Below are 25,119 nucleotides of genomic sequence, written 5' to 3'. Positions count from 1 at the left end.
ATGCAGGGGCTGGAGCGTCGACTCCCTGCATAGTCAAAAATCCATGTATAACTTTTGACTCCCCCAAAACTTAACTACTAATAGCCTACTGTTGACCAAAAGCCTTACTGATAACATAAACAGTTGATTAACACATATTTTGTATGTTATACGTATAATGTACTATAATCTTGCAATAAAGTAAGCTGGAGAAAAAGAAAATGTTACTAAGAAAATCATAAAGAAAAGAAAATATATGTGGCCCAGCACAGTGGCTTATGCCTGTAATCCTAGCACTCTGGAAGGCCAAGGCAGAAGGATTGCTTGGGCTCAGGAGTTCAAGACCAGCCTGAGCAAGAGTGAGACCCCATCTCTACCAAAAAGAAAAAGAAGAAAAAGAAGTAAAAATAAAATAAAAGCCAGGCAGGCGTTGTGGTACATACCTGTAGTCCCAGCTACCCAGGAGGCTGAGGCAGAAGTATTGCTTAGTGCCCAGAAATTGGAGGTTGCAGTGAGCTACAAAGACATCACTGCATACTACTCAGGGCAATGGAGTAAGACTCTGTCTCAACAAAAAAAAAAAAAAAAAGAAAGAAAGAAAGAGAAAATATATGTACCATTCATTAAGTCGAAGTGAATCATCATAAAGTTCTTCATCCCCATCATCTTTACATTGAATAGGCTGAGGAGGGGAAAGAAGAGGAGGTGTTGGTCTTGCTGTTTTGGGAGTGGCAGAGGCGGAAGAAAATCCACATATAAGTGGACCCTCGGAGGTTAAACCCATGTTATTCAAGGATCAAATGTACATTAATATCTTTTACTCCTCCAACCACCAATAAGGTGGATTTTTCTCTGCACTATATATTAAATAGATATGAAAACCAAGGCTCAGAGTTTAGAAGTGACTTTGTGCGGGTCAACAGTTAGTGAGTAGCAAGACTCAGATTCAAACACAGGTCTGTCTCACGTCAAAGCCTAGAATACAAAGTAAGTCCCATTTCCTTACCAGGGAGAGAACCCACTCAAAGCATGAATATTACTAAATCTGAAAAAACTGGTGAAGTACTAGGCACTTCTCAACTTCTCTTTCCCCTACCCTTTCTCCCATGTTTTTCCCCCTCCTTTACCTCAGACACCACCTCCTGGCTGCCCAGAGCCACAGGTTTTCCCCAAGGACAGTCTTTTCTTCAAAATGTATCTGTCCTGTCCTACCCTTCACCATAGTGATACTGCATTCTAAAGAATTGATGTCCCCATCCCTCTAATTAACACATTTTTGCATTCTAAATTGGACTCCCTGGGAGTATTGAAAGATGTTAAGAAATAATTCAAATGATGGAAGTTTCAGAATCTGGAAGAAGGGGATGGATCAGACCAAAAATGTTTAAAAACAAGTAGGCCTCTGAGAGTTTCTCAGGTTATGCCACATAGACCTACATATACATGCACACAAATGCGCGCGCGCGCACAAACACACACACACACACACACACACACACACACCTACCTATGAGTTCCCCGAGAGCTGAGACTGTGGCTGTCTTGTTCAGTGCCTGAAAATCAGTAAATATATGATGAGTGAATGATATTTGAAATGCGTGACTGCCCCTTACTTCCCCTGGGCTTCAGACTAACCCAACAAATGCGCCAACTGTTCCAGGTAACAGGATTTTTGTTTGTCTTTAGCAAAACACTCCTTCCTATCCCCTCCTTCAGTAAGCCCTACTGACCCTCCCACAAAGTCAGAAAGAACCAAGCCTCAGTGAGTAACAGTGAACCCCATCATTATGAAATACAGAACAAAGCTTTCAAGTACACTGAGAGAATGAAGACGAACAGGTTTGCCTGTTTGTGGTGGTGAATGTGAGTTAATGCAGACAGTCAAAGCACTCACCAAAAATCCAGCAAAACCAGCAGTTCCTTGGGAAACATTCACTAGGCTTTTGAGGATCTATAGATACATGGATGGACTCTTTTGGTTGCAAACCAAACCAAGGCAAGTAAAAAGGGTTGTAGCTCATATAACTGGAAATTCCATGGATATAACAAGCTTCAGAAATGGCTGGATGCAGGTAATCAAGCAAGATCATCATGGATTTTATGTCTCACATTATATCTCTGGGCATTGCATTTCTATATGACGGCTTCATTCCCAAGCAGCTCTCTGCCTAAGAAGGAATTATGGCACCTAACAGATCCAGGCCTATGTTGCCCTTAGAACTCATTTTTTTAAATTATAAAATAAAATACAAATATTAAAAAAGAAAAACCCACCCAAAACAAATGCATAACTCAGTCAACACTCTTGTCACTACCACCAGGTCAGATAATAGGATCTTGCCACCTATCCCAGAAGCTCCATCCATGAGCCCCTTTCCAATTGCAACTCTTCCATATCATGATTTATATAATAATCACCCAAACGCATATCCCTAAACTGGGGTTTAGTCTTTCCCATTCTTCTCCAAGCTTATAATTCCCTAAATTTCTTTCAATCCCATATCTTCCTCTTTATGCCCTTACTTTACCCAATCTATTGAATCCTTTGCACACCTTCCCATGGTCTAGATTTCGCTGATTGCACACTCTTGGTGCAGTTCAACATGTTTCTCTGTCCTCTGTATTTCTTGCAAATCTGCATCTCCATCCAAAGACTGGATTAGACTCAGGCTTAGTCCTTCGGCAAGAGAATAAGAGGTGTTAGGCAAGACCATAGGAGACACAATGCCTGATCATCTCCCTTTTTTATCTTAACAGCCACTGTTGCCTAATGCCCATATCTAATAATTAATTGAGTGTTGTTAAATGATGATATTTCAATTCAAGTGTTGGCAAACTGTGGCCTGCAGACCAAATCTGTCAAACTTCCCCTGTTTCTGTAAATAAAATTTTATTGTCAGGAAGCAATAGTCAGGCATGGAAAGCCAAGATCTAAGGTCCAATCTCTCTGGATGCACCAGACTGCTGGTCCCCTCTGAGGTCCTTGAGACTAGCCAGATTAGGGTACAAGTCCCCAAATGTCACAGAATCTACAGACTTCTATCTCAAGGACTCTCCCTTCACTGTCATAGCTTTTACCTACCTCATACATAACCTCTCGCCCTTCCCCCAGAATAATCCCCACAAGAAGCTCAAACTTTGGGAAACCAAACACAGCACAGTAGGCCACCTTAGGTAACCTCTTCTCTCAACCCTGCAGTTCAAACTTCCTTTGAGGCAGGAAACCCAAAACCTTATCTACCTTTGCAGAAAAGGGAGGGAAGAACCCATGAATGAATGAATGAATGAATGTATGAATGAATAACAATAAATAAATGGCTGTTACTCTTTCCACAACAGCAAAACCCAACGTCTCAATTTTTCTGCCACACCTTATTGGCTATCGAATACAAAACAAAAGGTTGTTCTGGAGGGCTCTATCTTTATGGTGCCCACTTTTCTTACAACTAACAGAAAAATCATTCAAAGTTGCTGAAGGAAAATGAAGAATCTATTAAAATGACCCAAGGATAGGAGTACTGTGTTCTCACTGTAAAGAATGAGAGTCAGGACTGGAACAGCTGCTCTGACCTCACCTCTGGTTTTGCACGTGCTCCCTTCTCCTTTCTCTGCAAAACACCTCTCCCTGTTTCTCTGTTCCAATGGCAAAATGCAGCCCATCCTGTGGCTCCCAAGCCTATATCTTCTCAGTTCAAGAGACAGCAGAAATTCACTAGAATCTCTCAAAGCCAAAATTTCCAGATGAACAAATCTGATTGTGTCACCCCTGGAGGTTGCAGACATCCCTTCTACCCATACCCTATGGGCCAGAACTCATTCATAAGGCTAGACCTAGCTGTAGGGAGGCTGGGTTGTGTGGTCTCTAACTGGGTGGTCATAGGCTCTGTGGGATCTGTTACTAAAGGAAGAAGGGTTAGATGGCTACTGGAGACAGCTGCCTCTGCCACAGCCACAGTGCATATCAAATGCCTAGTTATCTAAGACAAAGATGAGTATGGCATCTCCTGGAAATAAGGCCAAGGACACATGATAGACCTAACTCATGCAGGGAACTGTAACCTGTAAAGAAAGAGAAACTGACACCAACAGGAAACAGACCTGATACCTTCTTTTTATAGCACAGAGTCACAAAAATGGGATTCCCAGATCAAAGGCTATGTGTATTTTAAATTTTAATTCATATGGCCAGAATACTTTCCCACAGATTGTAATGATTCCCATTTCTATCAGCCGAGTATAAGGGTACCTGTTCCCCTAGTCTTACAAGCACTGTATGTTATCAGTCTTTCAAGTTTTACCAGTCTGAAGGATAAAAAAATGACACCTCATAGGCTGAGGCAGGAGGATCACTTGAGCCCAGGAGTTTGAGGTTGCTGTGAGCTATGATGACACCACTGCACTCTAGCCTGGGAGACAGAACGAGACTCTGTCTCAAAAAAAAAAAAAGATACCTCTGTTCAAACATGAATTTCTTCAACTACAAGTCAGTTTGCATTTTATCTCAGTTTTAAGCAGGATATTTCCTGTTTGTTGCTTTGGTCAGGGCCTCAGGACACACCAATTGGTAATATTCTGTCAGTCCACCTCAGTTTACAAGGCCTGACAGCACAATTCTACCTGTCTGCCACGGCAGCTGCCCCACTCCCTACACACTGGTAGAGCCCTTCTGGAAAACAATTGGCCAAAATGAATCATTGTCCTCACCTTTAACCCACCAAGCCCTCTGCTGGGAATCTATTTTACAGAAATAACCTATAGAAAAAACTATGTACACAAAGATGTTTATTACAGTATTATTTATAATAGCAGAATTTTTAAAGCAATCGAAGTAGCCAACAATATTCAACAAAGGTTAGTCAAGCTATGATATGTTGCAATCCTAAATCCATTAAAATGGTAGACTACGGAGTGATATACAAATAACTCATGATATAAAATATAAGGCCTTGGGGAGGAGTGTGGAAAAAAAAGGGAAAAATTTTTTTCTTAAAATAAATAAATAAAATAAAATATAAGACCAGGTGTGTTGGCTCACACCTGTAATCCCAGCACTTTTGGAGGCCAAAGTGAGAGGATTGCTTGAAACAGAAGTTCAAGACTAGCCTGAGCAAGAGCAAGACTCTATAAAAAATAGAAAAATTAGTCGGACATGGTGGCATATACCTGTAGTTCCAGCTTCTCGGGAGGCTGAGGCAGGAGGATCCCTTGAGCCCAGGAATTTGAGGTTATAGTGAGCTATGATGAGGCCACTGCACTCCAGCCTGGATGACAGAGTTAGACCCTGTCTCAAAAAAATATAGATAGATAGATAGATAAGTTAGGTATGCATATGTTAATTAGCTCAATGTAGCCAATCCACAATGTATGCATATTTTAAAACATCAAGTTGTACATGATAAATATATACAATTTTTATTTATGAATTAAAAATAATACATGTTTAAAAATTAAGTAAAATATGAATACAGAATGGCTCCTATTTTTGCATGCCCAACACCCCTGTTAATTAAAATTTTTTTTCTTTTTAAAATTTTCATTCTATTCCTTTTACTTTTTATAGATTTTTTTCTTTTCTTTTTTCTGACAAAAATGCCATTCAGAAAACACCCCTTTTAAAGGAACTGCACCTCCCCCTGGTTGTATGGCAATCACAGTGCTCCTCCTAATCCCCGCCTGCAGGAGTGGGCATGTGATACAAGCCTGGACAGTTATGATACCCCGTCCCTTCTGGTTTGTCCAAGGGCTAAGCATGTGATATTGATATGTGGATGCTTTGTTGTCTGCTGGGATCAAGAGTTGTAAGGACCCCAGAAGCCTCACCATGTTGTTAGCCATTCTTCCCACCATTTAAAGAGAGCCCCCTGGATAACAAAGCCACACAGAGGAAAGCAGAGCCAAGGCCTGGAGAGACACAAGGTCCTAACATCATTTGAGCACATGAATCCAGCTATTCCAAAGCCAGATCACTTTCTAGTTATTAAATCAACAAATTTCTTTTTCACTTAAGCTATTTTGAGTTGAGTTTTGGTTACTTCTAACCAAGAGTCCTAACTAACACAATATGTATATGAAAAAAAATTACAAGGAAATGCACAAAGGAATTATTGTGTTGGAGCAAAGACATTATGGGAGTTTTTCCTCTATATTTTTAATTCCTGTTTGTAATAGTATATTATTTTTATAATTTCAAAGAATTCACTTAAGAGAGAAAAGGAGCCCACTGCAGCTGAAAAGGATCATATTTCGGGGTCCATGAGTATGTGGATTTGGGGCTCAGAAAAGGTTTTACACACAACCAACAACTGAGGAGCTGAGATGCAAACTTAGATCTGCCTCCTGCAAAGCCAATGATGCAAATCAATCCTCTTCCTCATGCAAAGGGGAATTGTCATGGTCATAAGTATAAAGAAAATGTATGATCAACCTACTGTATTTGATAATACACTGTTGTATATTATCAAACACTTTAGAAAATTAATTTTTGTTACATATATTATTCACTTCAATTGTATTATATATTACATTCATCCTCTAGTGCCATAAACAATTACCATAGATTTAGTGGTTTAAAATAAGAAAAACTTATTATCTTATATTTCTGGAGGTCAGAAGTCAAAAATGGGTCTCACTGAGCTAAAATCAAATCGTTGGCTGGGCTGTGTTCCTTCTGGAGGCTCTAGGGCAGAATCTGTTTCCCTTTCAGTTTCTAGCAGTTGCCTGCACTCCTTGGCTCATGGCTGCTTCCTCCATCCTCAAAACCAGCAGTATAGCATGTTCCAGTCTCTCTCTGACCCTCACCCTCTGCTTGCTTGCCTTTTGTAAGGACCCTTGTGATTACATTGGGCCCACCTGGATAATCCAAGCTGGTCTCCCCACCTCAAAATCCTGAACTTAATCACATCTGCTAAGTTCCCTCTGCCACGTAAGGTAACATAGTCACAGGCTCCAGGGACGAGGACACGGAGACCTTTGAGGGGTCATTATTCTGCCTCCCACACAAGTTATATAACTACAAAATTAAAAACATGGAACATGGCCGGGCACGGTGGATCACGCCTGTAATCCTAGCACTCTGGGAGGCCGAGGCGGGTGGAGTTCGAGACCAGCCTGAGGAAGAGCGAGACCCTGTCTCTACTAAAAATAGAAAGAAATGATCTGGCCAACTAAAATATATATAGAAAAAAAATTAGCCGGGCATGGTGGCGCGTGCCTGTAGTCCCAGCGACTCGGGAGGCTGAGACAGTAGGATCACTAAGCCCAGGAGTTTGAGGTTGCTGTGAGCTAGGCTGACGCCACGGCACTCACTCTAGCCCAGGCAACAAAGCGAGACTCTGTCTCAAAAAAAAAAAAAAAAAATGGAACATGTACAAAAAAATTTACTGACAATTTCTCTATCACCCTAACCCAATCATTAATATCTTTCTTAAGTCTTTCTAATCTTTTTTCCTATTTACTGTTGTTCACATTAAATATAATTATATTATTAATTATATTTGTATTATATATTATATAATTTATATATATTATATTTTTATTATATATCATTTTGTATCTGTCTTCTTCACAAGCCTTTTCCTATGCTGCTGCCTGGTCTTTATGATACTCATTAGCAATGTCTGCGTAATATTCCACTGAGAGGATATGTTGACATTTATTTAACCAACTCCCTATTGTTAGACCTTTAGGTTGACATTTAGGAGGTTTCCATCTTTTCACTTTTATACACAATGAGACAATGAACAAACATACACATACAGCTCTTTCTAAATTTGCAGATTATTTGTTTAGGATAGATTCTCAGAGGTGGAATTACCGAGCCTAAAGAAATAAACACTTTGACATGAATAGCCAAATTACATTCCCAAAGGTTACAGTGATTTCACTGCCACCTGTGATGAAAGAGAATGATTATTTCACTGCACCCCATCAATTGTTGTCGCTTCAGGGAAGTGAACTTCAAAGCCCTTGCCAAATGTCACTTGAGTCATTTTCTATATCCTGTTTGTACTCAGGAAACTTGCCCCTAGTTATCACATCTGAGAGAAACCTGAATGCCATAATTTCTCAGGTATGTTTTCATCAGTCATAACTGAATTAGCCGGGCAACTAATTCAACCATTTTGTCCAAAGACATATGAAGTTAGAAACCAGCTTCCCAGCAACTATTTTTATTTTAATTTTATTTAATTTTATTTATTGTATGGTTTAGTAGGATAAACAGCACCAATGCCCACTACAACACCTGTGGAGCACACCTGGAACATGTCAACCTGTCTTCCTTGTTCCTTATAGCCATGCCAGCTGACCCCACCTGGCAGACCCTCAGGCTGCCCACCCCCCTGAGCTCTGGAGGGAAAAGGGTCCGACCTCCCAGTCCCAGCCAAGCATGCAGTCTCAGGCTGCTGTGACTACATAGAGAGGTAAAGCCAAGTTGGCATCTAGATTTGTGGCTGCCTCTGGTCTTAAGTTAAAACTACGTTCTGAAAGTAACATCACAATGATACTAACAACAGTTACCAACATCTACTAAGTAACTGCTAAAGTTCAGGCAGTGTGCTAAGTACTATATATGGATCATCTCATTCCTCCTTACGAGAACTCTAGAAGGTATCTGCTATTAAAATTATTCTTAAAATAAGGAAACTGAGGCTCAGAGAAGTTAAGGAACTTGTCCACGACCACACAGCTAACAAGTGGCAAAGCCAGGATGTGAGGCCAGACTTTGTCTGATTCCTGAGGAAGATTCTTAACCACAATGTTAGGTGGTGTTGCATGCTAAAAATATCTGCAACATATTGTTTTAGTGTGTTACTCATCAAAACCCAGAGTCTTAGGGACAAGCAACAATGTGCTTTTCTGTATATTCAAAGGAAAGAAGCAGAGAGGACTTCTAAACAATAGTGAGTCTTTGGGAAAGAATCACAGAAATGACGGGGAAGCATTTGTACCTTGCCCGCACATATTTTTGCATCTGACTTGTTTTCTCAGCTGGAAAATACCATGAGGAAATGGATGTGTAAATGGGGTCAGGGTTGGTCTGTCTCCCAGAGCAGAAGGCCAGAACCTTGAATTCTGGGCTCTGTCCTGTCTCTGCATTTCCCCAGTATCCCCGTAACTCCAGGCCTCGACCTACTCCCAGCAGCACAGAGGGAAGGTCTTAGCTGGTGATTCTGAGCCGCGGTCCCTTAGCCAGGAGGCTGCACCCACAGACACAGACACCTCAGCAGAGATACTGAGTGGGTGCGTGCAGGTGTTAACCTCCTCAGCCTCGGGAGCCCTTAGAGCAGGCTGCAGAAGTCAATTCTAAACAGCAGTTTAAGGTTGTGACTTCCACCCTCTGACCTTTCTAATCCTATTCTTCCTCATTGCTGCTGCTGTCTCTGTTAATCCTTCCTGGGGGACTTCCTCTGCTCTTTGGCCACGGATATTGTTGCTGTAAGTAGTAGTAGTAGTATTAGTAATAGTAGCAGCAGCAGCAGGTGAGGTAGTATTAGCAGTAACAGTAGTAGTAGTAACAGTACTAGTAGTGATGGCAGAGATGGTAGTAGGAGCAAGAATAACTACCACTATCTATTGAGCCCTTCCTATGTTCCAGGCGCTATGCCGAATGCATTACCTGCATTATTTTATTTCATCTTCACAAATATCCTGGGTAAGGTGGGTGTAATCCTCCCATATTACAAATGAGGAGATAGCGTGTAACCTAGCACAGCTGGGGTTTGAATCAAGAATGTCTGCATCCAAGGTGCACACTCTCAACTTCCATGTCCACTCCCTCCTTATGGGAAATGGATTTTTTGCCAACCACCAGGCTGTATGTGGTTGTCATGGGAACTGATCATAAATCATCTGCATTAGTTTCTTGATTTGATAACAAATTACCACAAACGTGGTGGCTTAAAACAACACAAACTTATCATCCTACAGTCATGCAGCTCAGAAGTCTGAAAATGGGTCTTAAGGGGCTAAAGTCAAGGTGCCGGCAGGGCTGCAGTCTCTCCGGGGCTGTGGGGAAATCTACTTCCTTGCCTTTTCCAGCTTCTAGAGGCCACTTGCATTCTTTGGCTCATGGCCGCTTCCTCTATCTTTTCAAAGCATATCGCTCCAACCTCTGCTTCCGTCATCCCATCTTTTTCCCTGACCCTTCTCCCTTCCTTTTGTGAGGAACTTTGTGATTATATCGGGTTTACCTGGATAATCCAGGATAATCTCCCCATCTCATGACTGTTAACCACATCTGCAAGGTCCCTGTCCCGACGTAAAGTAACAGATTCAAAGGTTCAAGGATCAAGATGCAGACTCTGTGGGGGGCCATTATTCTGTCTCCCACGTGCACAAGGCCAGTTTCCTCAACCCAAGCATCCACCTATGAGTTGATCATGGCGGTGGGGAGTGAGGCAGGAGGGAAGGCCCACTGAGTGCCACATGCCTGCTCTGTCCTCAGATGCTGCCTTGCTAGGGTCATGGAACCTGGGGACATGGGGTTGGTCTGCAGAAGGGTGTGTCAAGAATAGGGGGCCAGAATGAAAGGAGCTGGCTGGTCACCCACACAATTCAGAGTGAGGCAGAGTTAGAAGAGCGGAGAAGCAACTGGGTCCAGTTTACCACTGTAGGCTTTCCCACCACATTTGTGACAGACCCTTGATAGAATACCTCTTGGAGCAGAAATCTCACTCCTTTGCAGGACAGCCAGTTCCACTGCTACCAGCTCTGGTTGTTAAAACTTCTTCCTAATCTCAGCCTTCGTCCTCAGAAAGGTACCCATTTGTCCTAGCTCTACTGAGGCTGAACAGGCCCCCTCCCTCTTCTGGAGGGGAGGCTTTCAAGCATAAATCAAAGACGCCAGCTGCACCTGGGGTGTGTTCTGCCACCCACCACTGCCACAACAACAGTGGATACGCTGGGTGCCTGTGGACAATATCACCCTGCTGCCTGCCACACACTAAAGAGTTGTTAAAGGCAGTACCCTGGACAGGTGTCAGGGAGCAGAATGGGTTCATCCTTGAAAGAGAGGGGCAGAGCAGATTTGGAAACTGAGCCAGATGCCCCAGGCTCCTCTCGTTATAGCAGCTGCCAGAATTATTAAAAAATATATCTATTGGTGTCCCTGGTCCCTGTGCCCCGCAATCTTCTCCCACTGACCCTCTGGCCTAGGAGTAGAGGTCATTTCCTGCTGCTGCCCTGCTGATCGCTGGGTTGTGTCACACTCCCCAGTGGCTTCTTGGCTCTTGCATCATTTGTGTGATGTTTACTAATATCTCTCTGTTTTAAATACTCAAAGTGGCATTTATTTCCAGACTAGACATTACCCACATAGGCTCTATTACCTATATTGTGTTGTCTATATCTGTTGCCTTTCAGCTGTCATAGTGTTCTAGAAGTCCTAAATTTCCTCCCTTAGATTAGGTATTTTTTTTTTCTTTTTTTTTTTTTTTTGAGACAGAGTCTCACTCTGTTGCCCAGGCTAGAGTGAGTGCCGTGGCGTCAGCCTAGCTCACAGCAACCTCAAACTCCTGAGCTCAAGGGATCCTCCTGTCTCAGCCTCCCGAGTAGCTGGGACTACAGGCATGCACCACCATGCCCGGCTAATTTTTTTCTATATATATTTTTAGCTGTCCATATAATTTCTTTCTATTTTTAGTAGAGATGGGGTCTCGCTCTTGCTCAGGCTGGTCCGAACTCCTGAGCTCAAACGATCCGCCCACCTCGGCCTCCCAGAGTGCTAGGATTACAGGCATGAGCCACCGCGCCCGGCCCTAGATTAGGTATTGATTTTCCCATCTAACACCCTTGGTAGCTGATTTAGAAAATTCATTTTTTATTTCCCTCTCAGAATCCCTGGAAAGGAAGATATAGGACTATGAGATCCACAAAGTCCAAGGGTGGGGTCCAGTCAATATTTACTTGGACAACACCACCCTGGTGCCTGCCACACACTAAACAGTTGTTAAAGGCAGTACCCTGGACGGGTGTCAAGGAGTAGAACTGGTTCACCCTTGAAAGAGAAGAGCAGAGCAGATTTGGAAACTGAGCCAGATTCATTCATTCGACAGTTATTTATTGAGCACTGCTATTGTCCAGGCACTGTTGTAGGACCAGGGGATACAGCAGTGAACAAGACAGTCTTTGCCCTGATGAAGTTTATATTCAAATGGGGAGAGACAGACAATGAACAAATACAAGCAAACAGATCTCCAGTATATCAAATTGCGATGAGAGGTACAGAGAAAACGCAAAGCTGGGCAAAGGGGTGAGGAGTACCCAAGAAGACACTGCTCTTTTATACAAGGTGACCAGGAAGGTCCCTCTGGTGAGGTGACATTTGAGCAGTGAGCTGAGGGCACGGAAGGAGTAAGCTGTGAGGGTGGCTGAGATTACCCCAGATACAGGGAAGAGCACGGACAAAAGCAGATCCCGAGATGGAGTGGCCTTGACCTACTCAAGAAACAGCAAGGAGACAAGGATGGTTGGAGCGGAGTGAATACTGGAGAGATGGACAGGAAATGAGGAAAGAGGAGGGGGTGGAGGGAAGAATCACATGGGGCAACGGAATTTGAGGTAAGGCTTTTACCCTGAGATGGCGCCCACTGGCAGGTTTTGAACAAATGAACCTGGTTTGGATTACATTTTTGAAAGATCACTCTGGCTGCTGCACTGAGAATAGATTAGAAGGGGCAAGAATTGAAGCAAGGAGACCTATATCAATAAGAAGCCAGGAGGCTAGAGCAATAACCCAGGGAGGGCTGAGGACGGCTTGGGCCAGAGTGGAAGTGGTAGAGGTGGTCCTGAGGTTGGATTCTGAATATATTTCCCAGGTAGAGTCAACAGGACTTGCTGATGTGGACTGAGAAAGAAGGGATCACAGGTGACTCTAGTTTTAGACGCGGGAAACCGGGAGGGTGCAGTTGCCATTTATTAAGATGGGGAGGACTGTGGGAAGAATGAGATTGGGAGGGAAGATCAGAAGACTGGTTTTGAGCAGGTTGAGTTGGAGCCACCTGTCTGCCAACCGTGTGGCTGTGCCAAGCAGGAATTGGATATGAATGAGTCTGGAATTGAGGGGAGAGCTCTGGGCTGGGGAAGCTAAGAGTTGTCAGAGGACAGATGATATCTAAGGTCATGTGCCCAGATGAGATCACCCAGGGAGCGAGTGTAAGCAAGAGGAGGAGAGGTCTGAGGACTGAGCCCTGAGCGATCCTGTGTTCAGGAAAATATGGACAGGGGCTAAGAAGATAAGGGGGGGGGGATGGTGAGAGAGGGTAGGGGGGAGGCTGTGCATGACCCTGTGGGTGACTGCAGTCGTGTCTGTATCTGTCTGTAGGTGCTGTACCTCTGGGTTTGTGTGGCAGAGGGAAGCCTGCAAGCGAAGTTTCAGGCACGCAGTGAGAGTTCAGTGACTTCCCCAAGCAGTGTCCATGAGCTCAGTTCACTGGTCTTGCCAAGAAGCCTCTATAGCTTGAATTCAGTGTAGTCCCCAAGGAATGTCCTATTGGACCTGAGTTTAGCAGCATCCCTGGACATCCTTATAGTCGACAGTCAGTTCTTCTTCCAGGAAGCCTCCCTGCCTGGATTCAGTGAGTCCCCTGGGAGTCCTTGTAGCCTGAATTTAGTGCATTTCCCAAAAAGGTTCCACAGCCTCAGTTCAGTCACTTCACTAGGCTATCCTTAGAGCCTGGGTTCTGAGCATTTCACCAGGGTTCCTGCAGCCTGAGTCCAAAGCATGCTGACCCCTCTTGCAGCCTGAATCCCTCTGTGTCTCACCCCCAGGAAACCCCTGTGACCCCAGTCCCCAAAACTCCAGGATCACCTTCGTACTCAAAGGCACCGAGACCCAAGCTCATTACGACAGCTGAAGCCAGGAATCTTTTCCTTCAGGGGAGGGGAAGTTGGTTCTCTCTCTCTGCTGCTTACCTTGACAAAGGCTTCTGCCCCTTGCTGGCCGCCTTGGGTCCCATCTGCCAAGCCCTTAGGACACCCTCCATGGTGGCCACAGGGAGATCAGAGAGCAGACTCAGGATCGTGGGAAAGAGGGATCTCAGGCAAGAAGGAGGCTAAATCTCCCTGGCATCTCTGTCTCTCTCCGTTCTCTTCTTTCTTCTGGCTCTGCAGAATCACTGGGAGCAACGCCCGGTCACGCTCCCTGAATGGAGTCTGTAGTGAGTAGAAGGAGCAGGGGGAAAGGATGAGGAGCAGAAGGCCAGGGGCCCCTAACCCAGGCCAGCATCTTTGCAAGCAGAGAGCAGAGCTCCCTGACTTTGGGAGTCCCTGATGTTGGAGAACTCCTTCACACTACCCCCCAGGAAGAAAGTTTTGGGCTGGGAAGGCCAAGGGCTCTGGCCCTCAGTCTGCTACTGGGAGCACAAAAACATTGATTTAAAAACTATCATCTGACTCCCCCAGTTGCAGGAAGTTTATCCTGATATCAACAGAGACTCACTGAATGGCTTTAAGCAGGTAAGGGCAAGGTCATACTGGGGTTTTAGAAGGAATCCATGAGATGGTAACCCAGGGAATGGGAGACCAAAAGCAGAAAGACCAATGAGGAAGTTGTTGCACTTGTCCAGGCAAGAGATGAGGAGGGATTAGATTAGAGTAGTAGCAAAATTGTTAGAGGAAGCAGAGTCTAGGAGAGAATGTTTTAGGGGCAGAATGAACAGGTCTTGGGGATAGTTTGGGTATGTAGGAGGACGGCAAGAATTCATTCAACAAACACTTATCAGGCACCTCCTAAGCCAGATATAGTTGCAGGTGCTTAGAATATAGATGAAAAAAAAAGTAAGAAAAAAAATCCCCGCCCTGGTGGAGTTCACTTTCCAGGGAGTGACTCCCAGCTTTCTGCTTCTGGTGGCTGGGTGGAGGCTGGGGCGTGTCACTGAGATAGGGACACGGAAAGAGAAGCTGGTTTGTAGTGGGGGAGATGCTGAGTTCCAATAGACATGGTTCATTTGAGGTGCCCGTGGGATGACCAGAAAGGGTGGCCAGGCAGGAGCTGAGGCTGGAGCTCAGATGAGAAGTCTGGCCTGGCACGAGATACAGATGTAGCAGTTGTCACGCATGGATGGTTCGGGATCCAAGGGAGATGCAAGCACAGTGCGAAGAGAGACTGAACTCTGAGAAAACCCAGCATTCAGGGGAAGGGCAGAGCGAGGGAAGCAGAGGGGTGGTGAGCTGGGAGAACCAGGGAGTGGGATGCCATGGGAGCCACAGGAAAAGCCAGCACAGCCGCGAGAGAAGGGTCCATTGGATTTGGTCACCAAGCCACGTAGTGATGCTGCCAGGGGCGGGGAGATGGGTAGTATCAGAGGATTGATGAGACTGGATCTTGGTGGTTTGAGAAACAACAAGAAACGAGGAACAAGAGAGAGTTGTGGGTCTTTCTTTCAAAAAGTTTGGCCAAAAGGAGGAGGGTGGCCCATTTGTGTCCTCAAGGGAGAACAAGTGACAGGACACAAAGAAGAGCACAAGTAATTGTGGTTCAAAGTCGAGTAGGGAGGACCAGTGTGGAGCCACAAGGGACCAAAGCATACCTTGCAGTTTCCCCTGGCTCCGTGAGGCACTGACGAGTGCTCCTTCTGGACTGCCCCCCTACGAGGAGTCCCCTGCTTCACAGAAGGCGACGAGCTTGCTGGGACGTGCTTAGCTACTAGGCTTGACAGGTGTAGATTTGAAACTCTACTTGGCCGCTTCCTAATTAAGTAACTACAGGTTACTGATTGACTTCATTTAGCCTCAGTTTTCTCATCTGTAAAATGGTATCTTCACAGCAATTAAACAACATTGTGAATATAATTAATGCCACTGAATTATACACTTAAAATAGTTAAGATGGCAAAATATATATATTTTTATCACAATTTTAAAAGATTAATAATGTAATATGTCAAAAACCATTGAATTGTATACTTCAAATAGTGTATTGTGGCCGGGCACGGTGGCTCACACCTGTAATCCTAGCACTCTGGGAGGCCGAGGCAGGAGGATCGCCCGAGGTCAGGAGTTCGAGACCAGCCTGAGCAAGAGCGAGACCCCCATCTCTACTTAGAAAGAAATTATCTGGACAGCTAAAAAAAATACATATATATATAGAAAAATTAGCCAGGCATGGTGGCGTATGCCTGTAGTCCCAGCTACTTGGGAGGCTGAGGCAGAAGGATTGCTTAAACCCAGGAGTTTGCGGTTGCTATGAGCTAGGCTGACGCCACAGCACTCTAGCCCGGGCAACAGAGCAAGATTATGTCTCAAAAAAAAAAAAAAAAAAAATAGTGTATTGTGTGGTATGTGAATTAAATCTCAATAAATCTGTTAAAAAAACATCAATGGGCACACTGAGTTGCTTAAAAATTAGTTATTGCCTGTGCAGTGTTGAGAAATGATGCCGACTCACTGCCCAAGCTAATTTTTGTTGGTTCATATATATTAACCTTTACACACACAGTTTGTAATTTCATTTTCACCGTAAGTGTGGTACAGTAAATAAAGGGGCCAAGACCTCCAGGCTGCTGTGGGCAGAGTACCTTCCTGGGGTCCCTTGGGTCCTGGGTCTGATGCTTGTCTCCGAGGTTGTCAACTCCATCTGCAAGGCTCACTTGGGGTAAGCAAGCTCTGGGGGGTCCAGGCCCCTGGTGCAGACTCCTGGGAGACGGAGGGACAAGAAGGCCGATTGATTTGTTTGCCAATGGGGACACACCTAGCAGTCCAGCCCTGCCCATCGTGGGGCACCTGGCAGAGAGAGAGGAAGAACACAGGGTGCTCAGTGTTCCTGAGCTACCTCCTCCTGATTATAACAACCGTGTTTTTCATTGGCTTGGTTCCATTTTATCATGGAATAAAATTCAATGACTCAGAACAGATAGTAAATGAGGAGCATTAAAGAATAATGAATCGGGAACATTTGATATTTTTTCAGAGTACAATGGTTCTACAAGGCCTGTTAGGAAAAACATCTGTCCTTGCCACTCCTGTTTCCCACTTCCCAGAGGAACCACTTTCAACTCTTTTAGTGGATGTTTATTTATTTTTTTTTAAATCTACCTTTTCCTGATATTTTTCAGATTAGAAAACAGCTTGAAGAAGTTGTGGGTGAAGGTCCCAATTGTGATGGTCGCTCTAACAGAAATGTAACTATCACATCCTAACCTCTCTTTCACAGCTAATTGTTTCATGCTGCGCTGAAGATCACAAAGTAATTCCCTCTACATTATACCTCTTCTTTCCTTTTTTTTTAAAAAAAACTTATTTTTGATTGTGGTAAAATATGCATAACAAAATTTTACCATTTTAACAATTTTTGAGTGTGCAATTCATTGGGATTAAGTACATTCATGTTATGCAACCACTAGCACCAACCATCTGCAAAATTTTTCATCATCCCAAATCGAAACTCTGTACCCATTAAACAGTAACTCCTCATTTCTCCCTCTCCCGACCTCTGGTAACCATTATTTTACTTTCTATCTTTATGAATTTGACTATTCTAGGTACCTCGTATACGTGGAATCATACATTTGTCCTTTTGTGTCCAGCTTCTTTCACTTAACAATGTTTTCAAGGTTCATCCGTGTTGTAGCATGTATCAGAATTTCATTCTTTTTTTAGGCTAAATGGTATTCCATTGTCTGTACACACCACATTTTGCTTATCCATTCATCCACTAGTGGACACTTGGGTTGTTTCCACCTTTTGTCTGTTGTGAATAATGCTGCTATGAACATAGGTGTACAAATATCTGTTTGAGTCTCTGATTTCAATTCTTTTATATACCTAGAAGTAGAATTGCTGGATCATATGGTAATTCTATATTTAAGTTTTTCAGGGACCTACCACTTCTTTCCGACAACAATTCTAAGGCAGAAATAAGGCAGAGACTATGACAACTGTTCGAATAAACCAGACAGGACACTTGGTGGCTTGCCCAGGGTCTCAAAGTTTGTTGGAGGGTAGAGCTGGGAGTTGAACCTGGGTCTTCTGGGTCTAAGTCCAGCAACTTTCTCTCTATCATGCTGTCTCCCTTACTGTGTTGGCCTTTTTCAGCCTATAGCACCCAGCCAGGTATCTCAAATAGATGTTTCTATTCCTCCAGAGCATGTAGAAGATTCTTCATTTATGCAGGCATCAACCTTTGTTTGCAATCATCATTAGTATCTGTCATTGGCACATGATTGGTCTATTATAGTTCTCAAATTAGAGCTCACCTCACTTCCATTTAGACCAACTCCATGATGGGATGTGGGAATCTCATCAGTACATCGGAAAAAACGGTGTGCCTTTGCAAAGATTCATGTCTATCTTATGTGAACCCTTAAGTCCCTGGGGGAGGGGGGACCTTCTTTGATATAAATTCTGGGCCTCCTCTATTCTGGACAAACTGCTCCAAACACAACTCAATAATTGAACTGAAATAACAATTTCCAAGCAGCTGCCACATACCAGGAAGTGAGGGCTTTGCACATGTTATCTCATTTGATCTACTCATAGTATCCTGAGGGACAAGAAGCATCTCCCTGTTTTCTAGATAAAGAAACAAAGAATTTGCCCAGTGCCAACATCAGTGCCTCTGTTTCTCCACCTCACGACACCTCCTTCCCAAGGTTATCTTGCCATTGTGTAAGGCATCTTAACCAAAATTTATGATATTCATGGGAGAAAGGGTTTTTTGAATTGATGATTTTTTTTCTCTTTTCCTGACTTGAGTTTACACTTGACTTCTAATTGGTAGAATTTTCTCCTTACTTCCTTGGACCCGCTCCTATAAGACCAGTCACCCCCTGTCTGGGTCCTAGTTATTTGTGCCTCTTTTTTTAATTCCCCCTTCTCCTTCAGGATAAGAGTGAGGTGGTGGTATTAGCTCCCAAGGGTACTGGAATGTAATAGGTGACCATGACCTTTAGGGCTCTGGGCTTACACCAAATGTGTCCCTGTTTAGCCAGTTCTCATTGATCTGTGTTGAGATTAAAATAAATACATGAAAAAAAATGAACCTCAACAATATCCTTCTGTGGCCTCCCTTACCTCCATAACTCTCAATAATGTTCTCTGCTTCAAAACAGTGGGGAGGGCATAGAGACTATGGGGACAGGGGAGCCAATCTGATACAATAAGTTCAAGGTCCTAAGTTGAAATCCTGATTTTAGTCACTTACTGTGTGGTCTTGGGCAAGTTACTTAACCTCTCTGAGTCACATTTTCCTCATTTGTGAAAAGGGGATAATAGGCTGGGCATGGTGGCTCACATCTATAATTCTAGCACTTTGGGAGGCCAACGTGGGAGGACAGCTTGAAGCCAGGAGTTTGAGATCACAGTGAGCTATGATCATGCCACTGCACTCCAGCCTGGGCAACAGAGCAAGACCCTATCTCTAAAAAATCAAAAAAAGAAGGGGGTCAATATTCCCCACCTATTCTCATCAGTATAGTGATACATAATAAAAATAATAAAAAAAGAATCCCTGCCTAATGGGGATGGTTGAGAGGATTAAACAATGCGAAAGTGAGAGCACAGTTCCAGCACACAGGAGACAGTAGGTGAACACTTGAAGGATGAACGAAGGGCTCAACGACCTAGCAAAAAGCGCAATATAAAATCTGTCTAAAGAAGTGCAGTTTTTAAAGTTTTCATGCAATGCATGTTATCTTTTGGGGCTATAAATGGCATTAGGCAAGAAAATAAGGTATGTCAATGAACAATTATGACTCACAGTGGAAATGCCAAGCCTTTAAAATCTAAGAACCAATTACTGGATCCAGAATCAAAGACACAGTGAAACACTTAAAAAAAGTTCCCATAGTCCAGGATGTGACAAAATTTCCGTGTGGGGGACAGAACCCTTGATTGCTAAAAAGATTCTGAATACTCACAGTGGAAAATTTTTCTTTTCCATAGGATCAAGTGAGAATCTTCTATCCTATACCTGGATTAGGGCCAATTAAGACATCAGGGTCTAAATGATTTTGGTGATCTTGGCTCTAAAGATTGTAGGCAAACCCCAAAAGCTGGTCTCTGAGCTCCTCCACCACAGGGCTAGACTCTGCCCAGACCTTCCTGTCTCCCCTCTGAAACGTTTTAGCTCCTCACTGCTGGTGCCTACCTCCTCTTCCTGGAGGGAGCTCCTGGCTCTCGCACACCCCACCCTGGAACTCAGGGGCCTGATGTCTGCGAGGCCTTCCCTAGCCTGGCCTGAGGTGCTGTCCAGATGCTGAGAGCTGGGAGCCTCCGCTGCCCCAGAAATAGCATGGGAGCTGTCCAGCCTGGGGAGCCAGCACTGGGGAGCGGAGCTGGGCAGGGCCTTGGAGCTCAGGCGATGCTTGCAGAGCCCAGGACTCACGGCCTCCAAGCCAAGCTAGGGTAGCCAGGGGGGCCTTGGAGGCCATACCCAAATGTACAAAGGAGGAAACCGAGGCCCAGAGAGGACAAGGGTTGGCTCAGGGACATGTAGCCCAGCAGCAACAGAGACAGAAGCAGGCCTCCTGACTTAGAATCCAGTGCCTCTCCCATGTCACCACACTGTGGACTCCCACCTCCCTATCCAGTATTACATACCCTGCACTGAATGTCTGTTGGACACGTACCTACTATTGACAATGACACTTGCATGCACAGTCCTTTACCTGGTGCTTTATCATTATCCCATTTAATTTCTACTACTATGCTGTGATTAGCTATGGTAGTACTGTCATCATTACCTTCATTTACCAGATATAGGAACCGAGGCACAGAGAGATGGCGTGACATGCCTAGGGGACTGGAGCCAGTCGAGAGAGCAGTGGGTCAGCGAAGGCTGCTGGATGGAGAGGAAGGCTTTCACTAGGACGGTGGAGGAAGGGGAAGGACATTGCAGGGAGAGGGAGCAGCAGGAACAAGGCCTGGATGGATGAGGTGGGGGAGAGAGAGAGAACACTAGAGCAGAAGCATGAGGCCCATGGAGGACGGAAGAGGGTGAGGTGGAAATAGGGAGCAAGGTGTGGGCTGGGGGCAGCCTCATAGGCCATCCCCATGGGCTCTCTCTGAGGGAAGCTGTCCTACAGTCCTGGGGCAGCAGATGGTCTGGACCTCAGCATTTGAGAGCAGAGCTTTCCAGAGAGTCCTCCCTGAGGGTGTTCCCGAGGGAGTGTGGCTGATCCTCCGACTATGCTATAAGTAAGAATGGGATCTATCCTTATGGGGCCTCCCTCCTCCCCACCCCAGAGCCTAGCTCTGATAAAGTCTCCAGGGCATGACTACCAAAACACAAACCCTCAGGCCACATGCCTGCCTCCTTTGCCTTCCCTCCTGGCTGCAGGAAGGGCTGGGAGGGGGAGGTCACATCCTGTGCTGAACATGCCTTGGGATGGGGCATGAAAAGAGAACGAAGGGAATTTATGTTCGTTGAACATTTACTGGGCACTGGACTCCATTCCAAATGTTTTAAATACGCCATTTGATTTAATCCCCCCAACAACTTTCATTTCACAATGGAGGAAACTGAAGCTGAGAGAGGTGAGATAACTCGTCAGTCCGAGGTGTTTTCCCTGAGGCCATACTTCCCATCCACAGCCCCCACGGGGATTCTACAGCGACCTGGAAGTCCAGGGTGGGGACTCCCCTGACAGGGGTCCTTAGCTCAAGGACTCCCCGCCTCGCTGACCTCTCTTAGCACCACAGTGTGAGACACTTCACTCTAACCCCGCCTCCCTCCCTCCCTCAGTGGGTCACACCTGCACGTGGGTCTGATGGCTCTGCCAGCCTCCCGGATCCCTCCCACTGTTGCACACAGGCACTGGCCTGATGATCTTCTGGACATCTAACGCTGTCTTGGTGTCTGCTTCTTGGAGGACCCGGCTAATAGCTGCACAGCTGGTGGTGGCCGGCTGGACTTAGGCCAACCCCTGCTCCCTCCTCTGCATCATGAGCCACCAGTCATGACACAGTTAGATGCATCTGGTTCTAATGTGAGCTGGCTGCCTGGGTTTCTTCAAGCACGCACGTGACAGAGCTCCTTAGCCCTCCTTCCTTCTGCAGCTCACTTGCTTCCTTCCAGAGGGAGTGACCGGCCGTGTCTGGCAGGGCAGGAACCCCGTGTGCCTGCCTGCTGCTTCTTGCTTTTCCCTGGGACTCCAATGGTGAAGAATGTCTGTCTGGGTTTACTTCCCCCTTGAAATGAATTTTCAAATCTGCTTTATACTTGCCTCCCAGTTTCAGTTTTTATTTTGTCTCAGGTCTGAACAACTCTCTCTATAATGACAATGTTTGAAGTCTCCTGAGCTCTGCATAGTCCTTGTAACCTGAAAACAAAGGAAATAGGACGTAATCCTATAGATGATCGGGAAGCCCCCAGATAGCAGAAAGAGCAAGTTTCCCGAAAGGCTGTGTGAACGGACGCTTTCCACACCCTGAATCAAGCTTTCTATCCAAGGGCGGAACAACCACTTATCCAAAGGGGTTCTGAATCTGGGGCTCATTCCTCCTCTTCCCCAGACCCGGACTATACAGAGCGGGAGCTGGATAAATATTTTTAGTGCAAAAAACTGTTTATCTTTAATGGACTCATTTTATAAGTTCAGGTTTTCTCGTGACTGGTTTCTGGGAAGTAGAACATATTATTGGCCATCAAAGTAATACATGAGTGATGTGGAATTCTTCCTGCTTTCAGAAATATGTCAAGAGACCATTGAGCCTATATCTTGAATCTAATGAATTCTAAATAGCCCTGGCTGCTGTCTCAAGGCTCCAGGCAGAGGAGATGGACATGATTGTTTTTAAAGATTCCTGAGATGAGAGGAACCTGGGCTGAAAATGCACTGCACTTGGCTATTTGGAGGCCAAACTTCACGGTTTTTATGTGCCTATCCAGCTAGAATATCAGAAACACCTCTCTGCAGGGCTGCCCATTCGGACAGTAGCTGAGTGATGCCTTGACCACTCAGGCAACTTATGGACCGCCAATGAATCCGGCCGTGGTCTAGAAGAAACAGGGGTCATGAAGTAGTTGCTGTTACAATACTGCTGACAGCTCAGAAAGGAGAAGACACCAGGCCCAAATAATCAATGCCCAGAATTATATCCTAGGGTTCCAAAGCACAAACACCCCAGGCCTAAGCCGTGCTACCACAGTCCCTGTTATTTTTCTTTTTCATCTAAATCCTATCTATCCCTTAAAGCCCAGCTCAATTTTTACCTCTTCCATGAAGCCTTCTGTGGCTACCCCATTCCAAAATGATCTCTAGGCCATCTATAGCTCCTCAGAGTGCTGTTCTGTATGTCATAGCACTGTGGTATTTAAGTCTTGTCTTTTATAGCTCGTGATCGACCTTCATGTGACATTTGCCCCTACAACTTGATTGCAAGTTCCTAGAGAGCAATAGCTGGTACCTTTGTGTTCTCTTCAGTTCCAGAAACACAGGAAATAAACACTTCTTGGTTTTGGATATGTAGTAAGCACTCAATAAATGACTTGATTTGGCATCTAATAGATGCCTATTGTTTTGACACACAATAGGTACTCAATAAATGCCTATTTGTTTGGTTTGCAGAAGGTGCTCAATAAATGCCTGCCAGCCTGGTACACAGTAGGAGTTGGATAAGTAATTGGCTTGATCTAATAGGGTTTTCTAGATCTCTGTGTTGAGGACTAGCTAAGCTGATTGGGCACCAGGCATCCAGTGGGAAGCTGGGCTGGGAGCTAGAAGACAGCTAGGACAGGGGACCTTTCTGAGACAGGCCAAAGTGGGGAGTAAGCAGCTAGGAAAAATCCAAGCCAGATTCTTGAGTGGGACTCAGAGTCAACGTCTGAAGAGCCCAGACATAAATATCAGTTCCCAGGAAGCACCTTCCAGTAACTTCCAACAGCACCTCCTCAGGGGAGCCTTCTCTGACCTCACCATCCAAAGTAGCCACCCTCTCACTCTCTGGCACCTTACCCTATCTTACTTACTTCTTAGTAAGTAAGTCACACTACTTGGCATTACCTGGCATTTCCCCCCACACCCAGCACCCACCCCACCTCCCCACTGGAGTGTAAACTCTGGAAGAGAAGACTTCCTTGTTCACTGACACTTGCCTTGCTCACCAACATAACCCCATGGCTGGAACACCAGCACATAGTAGGTGCTCAAAAAATGTGTCTTGAATGAATGACTGGATGAACTGAGAGAAGCCAAGAGAAAGGATGTCAACAGGAAGAGAATTCGGACAGATCTGGATGGGAACTAGTGAGGGTCTGGCCTCTGCCGATAATTGCCCACGAGCCTGTGGTGGTGTTTTCTATATTCCTTTAGGAGACTGTAGGTGCCATAAATGGTGGTGTCTGCTTGTCTTAAAGGGACGGAGAAGACAAAGGAAGAGAGGGTCAGCCTATCCCTTTAACATCGGTTCTACCCCCTAACAACAAGACTATACAGTGACTCCACCACCTTATTGGAGAGCCCTGTAGGATACTCTCTAGTGGGTAAATATGAATGTGTCTTACAAAGCACATCATATTTGTTTTATTATACAAGTAGTGAGGAATAAGCTGGGTTATGATTCAGCATATTTTAACTCCCCTTCCACTCCCACTGTGGATGGCACGTACTTCCCTGCCCCACTAGTGTTGGGCTCGGCCATGTGACTTTAGCCAGCCCCGCAGTGAGGAGCCAGGCCCGGGCGACATGCAGCCTGACACAGAGCAGTCCCCCCAGTCTAGATCAGCCAAACTGCGGGCGACCTGCAGACCTGTGTGTTTGAGAATAAATCCTTGTGTTGTCATCTACTAAGTTTTGACGTTGGTCTGTTATAGAGTATGACTGTGGCAATAGCTGATAAATATATAATCTATGCTCACTGCAGAAGAAATTAGAAAATATAAATACCTAAAAAGAAAACAATAAGACACCCAGGACCCCATCCCCCAGAATAAGCACTGTTAGCATTGCGGTGTATGGCTCTTGGCTATTTTTCTATATTTCGCAGTAATGGGGGCCTATTGTACACACCTTTTTTGTACCTTGCTTTTTTTATACCAATATATCAGGAGCATATTTCTAAAGTCATAAGCATGTAGCATTGCCGCATTGCCACATTGCTTCTGCCAACAACCCCACCAGGCAGGCTCAGAGAGGCAACCTAATTTGCCCAAGGTCACACCTCTGGGAATCAGCAGAGCCCTGTGTGACTCCAAGTTCAGTGCTC

Source organism: Eulemur rufifrons, chromosome 2 (genome assembly GCF_041146395.1).
Source record: "Eulemur rufifrons isolate Redbay chromosome 2, OSU_ERuf_1, whole genome shotgun sequence".
Lineage (NCBI taxonomy): Eukaryota > Metazoa > Chordata > Mammalia > Primates > Lemuridae > Eulemur > Eulemur rufifrons.
Note: the sequence above shows the minus strand (reverse complement) of the source record.